Below are 10,752 nucleotides of genomic sequence, written 5' to 3'. Positions count from 1 at the left end.
CAGGGCCGGGCTGAGCCCCGCGGAAGCTTCCTCGGTGCCCCGCGGGTCCCTGCCCAGCCCCCGCCCGGGCAGGGGCTGCAGCCCCGTCATAGCCGCGATCGAGCGCGATCGTGGTGCCCGCGCACGGCTCTGTGCCGGTGTCACGGCGCTCGGCACATCGCGCTGGAAGTGCTGTGTCATTGTGCGAGAGAGCCGGGAACAAGTGCCGGAGAAATTTACTGCTTCTTGGCACTGGAGATGAGAATCGCGAGGGAGAGGAGGGATGAGGGCTGGAAACTGATCGTAGGATGGAAAAATGTGTGAAAAGGAAATAATGCGCTCTGTAGTTACTCTGAATCTCTTTAACTTTGAAGCACAGATATGTATATGCTGGTTTGCTTTTCATGGATACAGATATACTTAATAAGGAAGTTAAATTCAATAAAACAACTCAATGACCCTTGACAGAGATAGTCTTGGAAACATCCCTATTAGGGCATGTTGGCTTTTTATGTCCTTAATTCTGGGATTGTCTCAAGCTGTGGATCATGAGACATGATGTATAACACGATGAATGTAACGTCAGGATTTTTTTTCTCTAATGTCCTTATTGCATGTGATCTTTCTATGGCTTTACAAGCCTTAGGTGTTCTGAACCCTTCAGTACTGCTAAAATTAATATTTTTGCGTGTACTGAAAGAGAAAGTTTATGACGTAGTTAGGATAATAGCTAAAGTGACTTACAAGACTATACTTTCTTTTTCATAAGTGTTTCCTAAACAGGAAAAAAAAAGTTTATCTTAATGTAAATTAAGTATTCACAATAGGGGAAGTCTCTGAAGCTTCTGGTCCTTTGATTGGCCAGAGCACTGAATTGGAGTATTTACTGAAGGTGAAATTAGTTTTACTTGATTCTAGCTGTAATGCTAAAAGTACTGTGCAGGCTGGATAGAACAGAGACTTCTTAAAAAGTGAGCATCATCAGGCTTCTAGATGTTCTTTCTTGCAGAAAATAAGAACCTCGAAAGGGGCTTATTTGAATCCTCAAGTGGGGTCATAGTTTTGAGATGTTGAGTGTTCAGACCACTTTGACTGTTATCTGTAGTACTTAGGAAAGAACTGTGATGACTGGGCTCAAGCCCATTCTTAATTGTTGTTCTTTCAAATTAAAACACCACTTTCTAGCAATAGCAGAACTATGTGTTGTATTACCCAGTTTTTATCCAAAGGAAATGAGATAATGTGAATGTATGTTAAGGGATGAAAACACCGGCTTTTGGGGTTTATTCCAACCTAAAAATTTACTTAAACAATTTATGAAATCAAGTTTTGTATCAAAAACTGACTTGCCCAATTTTTATAGGATACTTAGCAGTATAGCATAAGTATGCTATAGTAGAGAAAACCACATGTAAATGAGTGACTTAAGAATCTTTTATACAGTGCATTTCAGAATATAAAAATGTGATGTGTAAAGTGATAGAGCAGGGGATAAAAAACCCTAAAATCCTGAAAACTGTTTTTTATTTCCCAAGTGCAAAAGAAAACAGTCAGTGATCAGGATGTGAAAACACATTTTTAAGAAGCCCAGCCATGACATGGTTATAATTTCGGTGTATATTAGTAATACTTAATGGCAGTGGACTCTCAAGTAATCTTAATACTTTCAATCCCAGATAATGCTCTATCATTTTTTGCTTTTGTTTAGTCACAAGCATATAATGTAGCGGGGAATAATAACTGTATTACACAATTCTGGGGTAATAGTATCAATATACAGATGCTGTAGAATCTTCTACGGAGATGAGAATGTAATTTAGACTTTACTTTCACTCTCCTCCGCACCCCAGCATGGAAGATGACGTGGTCCTGACTCCTCTTTACTCAGTGTGATTTAGAGCATCTTTTTGCAGTCTGCCCAGCTGACCTTTTATGACTGAAGCTGCTGTTTGTTGTGCTAGATATGAGTTACTGGGAGATTTTTTTTTTTCAATCTTGTAGTTCTGTCTGAGCTCCTTGTGTGTTTGCAGATAGAAAAGTTTGACTTTGTGTTAATTTTAAGTTCTTTGAGCTTTGTTTCTTCTGTCTTCAAAATCCAGATAATTGGTAAAGTTGTTTTTTTTTTTTTTTGACAAAAATATCAGTGAGCTATAAACTGGCAAGGACAAAGCTTATTGCAGGTAGTTGTAAAATATAAGCCCTTCCCTTTGAACAACTACCCATGCAACTAAATCCAAATAATGCATTTTTATATACAGCATTTTTTCTTCACTTTTTCTTCCCAGTTTTTTTCTTTTGCTCTCACAGCACAATTTCTATGCTCCTTCATCTTTTCCCATTATATGATTTATTTGAGTAGGGAAATTTAGTTGTAATGCCTTCCACACGTGTGTCTTTAATCAGTGACAAATGGATTTTCCTGTCCTGGTGAATCTCAAATATTAATTTTGTTGCCTGTCAGTGTTAGAAAAAGGAGGAGAAAATGCAAAGACCAGGCTTCATTCTTAGAAAGTTAGTTGTTCACTGTGAATTAGTTTTTAATGTTTTATCCCACTAACTTTCTCCCCTACTCCCTCCATACCTCCATCAGTGCTTAACGTTACTTTAGGCCTTAGTCCTCAAAGCTTTCTGTGGATGGGCAGCAGATGGCTTACCAGAATGGAAGGGGAAGAACAGTGTTATCTCTTTAAAGGCACTAACAGACTTTGAAAAATATAAAGTTGCAAGTGTCAAAATTAGGGGGCTTTTTTTTTAACATTTGAAAAACTGTGTCTTTCAGTAGGAATAAACCGAGAAACTAAAAAAAAGATCAAGTAAGCCAATTTATGTCTTCATGGTGATTCTGAGCCTTTCATTTTCATTATTTTTCTAAACCATTTAGTTTGATTTTAATTTTTTTTAATAATGAAGCATTAAGTGTGTGATCTGTAATTTGTCAAGGGTGATGTGCCAGATTACTTTATTATAGGAAAAATATAAATAAGGTTAGTAAATGGACATAAAGTGTTTCCTTACAAAGGCAAGACAGCTTTTGCTGTCTTGGGAACCCAGAAATAGCTGGTTAGAGGTATCAACTGCTGTTTGCAGATGCTCGTCTCAATCTGCCTTTGCTTCTGCATCACAGATAGTTTTTTGTCATTTATCAATAGACTGACTGCATATGATTCGAGGGAACAGAGAATGTGTCTGTGTTTTGGCAAAAGCATCTGATACATATTTACTTTTTAAATCTGAATTAAGTGTTTAAATACACATCTGGAAGGATGATGCTACAGTTAATCCAAAAGTATGCAAAATATCTCTTAGGAATGTTTAATCTCGCAAGCCATGATGTGAAGTGTGTAATGATTTTTTTTCACCAAGTTTCATGTTTGTTGTAATTACAGAAATTGCGAGGTGTGTTTTAGATTTTTGTGTCTCATAAACACTTGAATGTAATCCAGACTTCTCTGTTAAATTTACCAGAAGTCTGCCTTTCTCTGGGGCTGAGCTAATTGTAAGACGTGGTACCAAAGAAATGCAGCATACAATATTTAGACTTGCTTTTCTGTCTTTAGATTGGACTGGTTTAGATGAAGATGAAGATGCACATGTCTGGGAAGACAATTGGGATGACGACAACGTAGAAGATGATTTCTCCAATCAGTTAAGGTAATTTTATTTAAACTTACTGTTCTAGAAGACAGGTAAAATATTTAAAATGGAGGTGATTAGTTAATATCTGAAAGTTTAAAATCTGCTTACTTTAAAAAAATAAAGATCTGAAATGGAAAGAAATGAAAGTTCTACTTTCTGCTTTTCTATTTAAAGCCTTTTAGAACCAGACTGAGGAATTACAAGACTCTGAAGTACTGATCAGCATTTCATCTTTTAATAATTCTACTGAAATATGCCTTAGGACATTGTGGTGACAGAATTTTGTTCCATTATGCAAACAGTGTAAAGATCATGGGAAATTGAGATGCACTGACACTTAGTCAATTTAACATGAGTGGATCCTTTTCTAATGACTTTTCTGTGTGTGTGTGAAAGTTCTGAATTGTACTGCCAAGATTAATGGCAAGGCATCCAAGATTATCCTTTTGTGCTATGTGGTCTGCAAAGTATGTTACAGTTTTCTGTCTGTGCTTTAAAACAGCACCGCTGTTCTTTGTCCAGATGGGCAAATTTTCTGGAGATTAGTGGTCTGTATTAACGTTAAGGTTCTTTCCTGTGTGATGAACATACTGTTCATGAGCAACAACAGCAAAGTAATTGTTAATTACATGCTTTAAAAAAAGTGATAGCAATTTGGGTACCTCTAAACCAGTTGCTTAATCCTCTTTGTCACTTGTAGTTTCAGTAATCCTTTACTGACGCATAATTATAACTTAAATTGTTGCAAGCATTCAGAACAAAGCCAGATTTTATAATTAATCCCTCAGTATGTTGCATGAGGAGCAAACTGTCTGTAATACAGCCTGCTTAAACTCCTGGGTTGATTTGTACTCCAGAGAAAGCAATTCTTTTTTTATCTTCTGCATAAAAAATCGTTGGTATCGTTATTTCTTATATGGTTGAAAGGCAGTTAAATGGTAATATTGGAAAACAGGTTGATATGTAATGAAACAGACTTCCAAGAAATAGTGTAATTCTTGATAGACATAGTTGGTCTAGACAAACTTTCCATAATTGGCCTTAGTTGCAGCCTGCAGTATTGGTGACCATATAGTGGTTTGCCTGGTTGTAGCATGTTTCTTTCATCTCTAGAAAGCAAATGCTGCAGTCCTCCACTTTTAAAACCCTACTACTAAATGTGCAAACTAACCCAAAATATTATTAGAGATTTGTACTTCCATATCTAGATACACATATGGTAAGACTAGGGGATAAAATAGGATGCATCCTGGCTGGTGTGTTCAGAGGCAGGTGAGAAGCAAAGTGGTGGCAGGGCAGGAGTGATAACAATTGTAGTTCCTGACTTGCTGTTCTGGCTACAGCTAAGGACAACAATCATTTCCCTCAGAATTGTTCACTGCAAGGTGTATTGCACCAAGATGTAAATAAAAGTTCCAGAGTGCACTATTCTAAAAGCAAAGAAAAAGCTTACAATTGTTTTGGAAGCACGTGCATTTAAATCAAATAGAATAGTGAACTTATTTGACTTAAGAAAATCTTGAGAATAATATATAAGATTCTTGAGAATATGGATAAGATAATATTTTGGTTATTCTAATGCATTTGGAATGTTGCAGATGCATAGGTGCTGCTTTGTACCATGTGGTGGGTCAGAGGGCAATAAGTGCGATTAAAACAAATATTTGGAGTTTTCACTGAGAAGTCACTTGTAGTGATCTAAGATAAAAAGCTGGAGTCCAAGAACTACAGAGTAAGTGAGGTTAAGGTTATTGGTATCAATCAAAAAACAGTATGACATTGCTATTCTAAAATGATTGTATATTGTGTAATATATTTAATTTTTTAAAAAATCAAACATCTAACGGTATTGTATATGTGTTCCAATACACCTGTCTCTTTTCTATACAGAGCTGAATTAGAAAAACATGGATACAAGATGGAAACATCATAGTTTTTGCAGAATATGGAGTGGTTTAACACTGAACTGTGGATAGACTTTATTGAGAAAGAAGAAAAGATGGAAAATGAGAAGACACACTTAGTTCATTATCTGCTTGGATTTATTATTGTTTTGTATAAAAAATAAAGTTTTTAATCTTAGTCTAGTCATACATTCAGCCTCTACTCACCTGGTACCTTGTATTTTGGTTCTGAAATGCTTTGTGTGGCAGAATTCACGGACCTGCCTAGAATGCCACTAATGGTCTGTCAGTGGCTGATGCTCTTGCACTAGCTGCTGTCATGGGGAGCTAAACAGGTATAACTGGAATGAAGACTAGTGAATGTTGCTGTCACAGGAAATAAAATACTTGTGTATTCCAGTTAAAATGCAACAGAGATAGAAAGCAGTTTTAGGGAGTGATAAAGCTTGTTTTGCCTCAAGATTTTGTTTCATAATGACTTGGGGTTTTTTTCCTAGTCATTTCATGTGCGTGCTGGTTTAATAAAACAAACTTCAAAGTGTCTTGCAACAGCAGAAATCCCAACTCTCCAATCTGGTCCTGTCATTTCTCAGGACTGTAAAGAGGAGACTTCTCTGGATGTGAAAGAAGTTCTGTTCTTGCACTTACTTAAGCCTAGGAATCTCTGCTGAAATTGCCTCCAATTTGCCAGTTACAGCAGTTCATCTGTATCACACAAACATGCCTGCTGAGAACGGAAATCAAACTTCCAGCTCATTTCATGGAGGCCAACAAAGATTTGCCAGAAAGATATCGCAATAGTGACTGGATTCAATTACTCTCTGAACTAGAAAACAGAAAATGGAAATTACCACACCTATTACCACTTCCATGAACGCTTCCCAAAGGAGCTGTTAAAACTGGTGTATGCAAAGACAGAGGGAGATGGCAGCCATGGCTCCAAATTAAATTGTGTTTTTTTAAATAAAGGGGCAACTATAGTTACATACTTGTGGAATTTGAATGAACTACTTGGTTTTTAGCAGTTCACTAGAGAAACAGAGACTTAATTGTTACTTAAAGTGAGCTTTCAGAATAAAGGTATAGTTGATGGACATGCAGTTATTTAACCTTGTTAACTAAATAACTGAGTATCTTATGTTATAATGACATTTATTAATGCAAAATGCAAAGAAGTTTCCCCTCCCCCGGATTATTAGGTGGTACTGTTTTAATGGTGGAGGCAAGAGATACTGTGACCCTTACTGCTTACTGAAGATAGCTGTGTAAAGACTGAGAACTTTCATTGCCATCTGAATGGTTCTGCAAAACTAAATGTTTCAGATGGTGTTGGATGTTGTCAGTTTGTCCAGTTCTGTGCTGCTTGGGAAAAGAAGGGGAGGACTTTTCAAGTAGGCTCGCCCTAGAGTAATTTAAATTGTTCACATTGAGATGTGTGGCTCATGCAGCCCACTTCAGTAGAATACAAAGTCCTGGAGTTCATATTTTGACACATAACAAATGTAAAATCTGTGTATGGAGTGGCAAATAGCAATACAGACATCCTCAGGTTAGTGTTGGGGGTTTTAAGAAAAAAGTATGTGGAGTACAGTTCTGGGATTGCTGGTGTTATTAACACAGAGTACTGGGAAGTTGAGTAATGCAGCTGACCAAAAGAAGATGACAAAGTAATTGTGGAGATGTCTGGTGCAATCTGGATAGGGACAGCTGCTTTCCATTACAGGGCTCTGGAAACCTGACTAAAGCAGCCTTATCCCACTGATTGCAAGCAGCAGGAGGAAGCCATGGAGATGGAAAAGCATCTTTGCCTCAAGAAGGCTTTGTTTTTGCTGAGCCTCAGTTGTATTATTATCTTTATCGTTCCCTCTTTTTTCACAAAAGCAAAATTGAAAGGGAAGCCTAGGCTGAGGTAGTGGCGCTGCACTCTTGCAGTATTAACCTTGAGCTGCTGCGTCATGATACGAAACCCCCAGCTGGAAAAAAAGGAGAGCAATCTGCTGTGAAGGTCAGTTTGGTGATACGGTCTTGTAATGCTGTCTGCTTAAGAGAATGTATTGCAAAGGATAAATAAATCATGTGCAAAGTGCTAGAAGAACGTAGCTTACTGCAAAATCAAACACTTCATGGGGGGGCTGATGGCCTGTATAATTACCTCTGGGGTTTTTTTACCACTTAATTTCCCCCCCTCAAGTTTATTGTGTGGTCACATGGTTCCTTTTATGCTTTCTAGTTTAAAAATGACTTGGGAACCTTTCTACTTCTGATTTCTTTCTAAAAATTTTGAAACTCAACTGGTTTTGAGATAAGCTAGAGACTTTTTTGCCCATTTTGGTTCATCTTTGACAGTTTTGGTGTTCAAGAGGGAAGTTGAGGTGGTTGGGCAGGATGTCACGGTATAATTCACCCTAATGTACCTGCTATTCACCTTTAAAAGGAACTAGTATTCCTGTGTGCTTGGAGACTTGACTTTCTAGATTGGTCTTGCTGGGAGAGGTTTGCCTTGGAGGTTCTTCTTGGAGGTGTTGTAGTGATCCCTGTTAGCTAAGGAATGCAGGAAATGTGGGAGATAGGAAGACTTTGGGGTTGTGAGGAAGGACACATCAAGAGAAGACAAAGATTTTAGAAGGAAGATCTGCATCCTATCAAGGGAGGGAATGTATTGAAGAGAGGGAGGCTTGGCAAAGATCTGAGCAGGGGAGAGGTTGGGCTTTCGAGTTAAGAAAATAGGACAGCATGTGGAGGTGTGTGTGTGGCGATGGCTGGGTGTGGGCTGCTGGGTAGTCTCTTCCCTGTTGTGGGAAGGAGATTTAGGTTGATGTTGCCCTGTGTCTGGGGACCTGTCCTCCTCAGTGGCCCATCCCTCAGCCAAGGTGTGTTTCCTTGGCCAGTTTCCTTACTCTGAGCCATGCTGGGGTATGTGGCACATGTCTACAGCTCTCCTCTACATGAGGAAGGAGGGGCTGTTCTACAGCGTGGGGAGGGTTGACTTGCTGTGACCTAGATGCTGAGGATGTCTCGAGGCAAAGCACTGTTCAGCTAAATTGGAGGAAAGGTCTGGAAGGTTCCTGATTGCCAATGTTTGGCAGTCGTGCTTTGCCTTGATCCTTAAGAAACCATACACACCTAAGAAGAAATGCAAAGTCACAGAGAAGCACACAAAACGGTGAGCAGTCCAAAGTAAGGCTGTTCGGAAGGCCTTCAATTCAGCTCTTTTGTTTCAGAATAGCCTTTGCTGTTTCCCCCACGGCTCCTGCCTCCCTCTGCTAGCTCATGCAACAGCACCAGCAGCTTCCCCACACATTTTCTGCTGCTGGGTCACAGTGTGTCCTGTTCCCTTCCTGCTGCGCCGTGTCCACGTGTGCTGTACAGAACGGATAAGCGTGGTTCTCCATAGCACAGCAGTCCGGCTGTTTTGCAATTGCTCAAATACATTTTCCACTGTCCCTGGGAACGGGAGAAGTGTTTTCCCGTCTTTGAAGAGTACGATTGTTTTAAGTGTGAGATCCCAGGACGTCATCTTTCACTGGGTTTGGTAGTATGTAAAATGCTCTGCATGTTTGAATGTTTCTTTAGCTTTAGTAACTGCTGTGCATAGTCAGCATTTCTGCCGATCAGGATTTATGGGGTACCAAGTCAGCCACCCAGAAAAGGAGGAACATGCGTTACAACCTTTGCAGCTTTTGTAAGGAATGAGGCAAGGACTCCACAAGTGGCTACTTTTCCTTGCTAGCTTTTTCTTGAACCTTATTTTTTCTTATCCTGTTTTTTTCCTGAACACTAACAAGGACTAATAAGTCCCCTGAGGGAGGGGGTACATATAAGAAAATATGTGATCATAAAATTAAAGACTATGAGAATACATATGTATGGAAAAAGGAATTTATATTGCACAGTCTCAGTTCCAGCATTTCCTGTCTTTTAACTGTCTGACTTTACAGCACTAATAATAATCTTTTAATGCAGGTATGATTTTTTGTTTGCATAATGACACAGCTAAATTTGATTTAATTTCAAGGCATGCAGGGAAATAAGAAGATTGATGCCCAGAAAGTTTTTGTGGTGGAATTTTACTAAAGAATAAATGTTACATAACATTTCAAACACAGTGAGATCCTTCAAGATGAAGTGTGTGATATGAATGTAAAATATTTGCAAACTATAATTTAGCAACCGTTTTAAAATCACAGTCAGTATTCCAACCTCTTACATGCGGTGGGTGAGATCCTTTGTCAACTGAGAGCTAAGGGCAGTGAATGTGAGATTCATTAAGTAATTATATAGGAACATTAATTCCAAATTAATTTCAACAGTTGTTTTAGACATTAGCAACCAAATTAGGGGACCAAAGGCAAACAGTAATGCAGCTTAATACTTTTAATAAATGAAGGCATTTGAAGTGATTTACATAAATCGGATGATAAGTTCTCATTTAATGGGCTTCCAAGTGCCCCCGCCTCCCCTTTCCCGTTCACCTTCGAGCGTTTCCAGGCTGTGTGTGCTCTGCATTTACCCAGCTCACTTGTTACATCGTGCTTTTCTCAAATCCTTCCTACACTGGCTTTATAATAAGCGGTCAGACTTTCTGGAATTTGTTACCGTGAGCTGGAACCCTTTAAGGCTTCTGAATCTGCAGCGCTGGGAGGCATGGAAAGGGAATGGAGCCATTATTGACAAGGCTTCTAGGAAAATAAATGGTGGAGAACAAAAAAAGCAGATTAGGGTATTGGGGGATGCTTGCCTACAGGCAGGGCAGGGAGATGAAAACCAGCCCATCAGCAAGTGAATGGGTCACATGTAATGGATAATGACCAGCCTTTTTCATCTTTCCTGCAGTGAACTCAAGGCTCTTAATGAAAAGGAACAGGCACTGGTCTGGATTTACACTGCACCTGATGGAGGCGAGGCAGCTCGGTGACTCACCCGGGAGGCAAAACCAGCCCTGCCAATGCTCTAGCCGCTTCACCTGCCTTGGGTCCCTCCTGCCATGACCAAAATAAAAGCCCTTCCTTCACGCAGGAGCTGGTAGTGTGTAAGATGTAAAAGGCAAGATAGGGCTGCTGGGGAAGGTGGGCAATGGGCTGTGTTTCCCCTCCTCGTGGTATTGGTTTGCAGTGTCCAAATAGGATGTGGTGGAACTGTACAATGCAAGCCTCTAACAAAGATTGACACGAGGAATTGTCCCAGTCACCGGGCTGTTCAGTGATACTGTCCAGCTGGCAGTAATGTTTGGACC

At 39.4% G+C, this 10,752-nt stretch overlaps 1 long non-coding RNA gene across 1 annotated transcript; it reads left to right on the top strand.

The window, feature by feature from the left end:
- The first annotated feature begins 6 nt into the window (after positions 1–6).
- LOC103612301 lies at positions 7–6,613 on the top strand. The gene is made up of 2 exons (XR_552311.2): positions 7–3,630; positions 5,506–6,613. It is a non-coding gene; the product is annotated as an uncharacterized LOC103612301 (long non-coding RNA).
- Positions 6,614–10,752: the final 4,139 nt, after the last annotated feature.

Source organism: Corvus brachyrhynchos, unplaced genomic scaffold (assembly GCF_000691975.1).
Source record: "Corvus brachyrhynchos isolate BGI_N302 unplaced genomic scaffold, ASM69197v1 scaffold142, whole genome shotgun sequence".
NCBI lineage: Eukaryota > Metazoa > Chordata > Aves > Passeriformes > Corvidae > Corvus > Corvus brachyrhynchos.
Note: the sequence above shows the minus strand (reverse complement) of the source record. Positions and strands in the feature narration are given on the sequence as shown.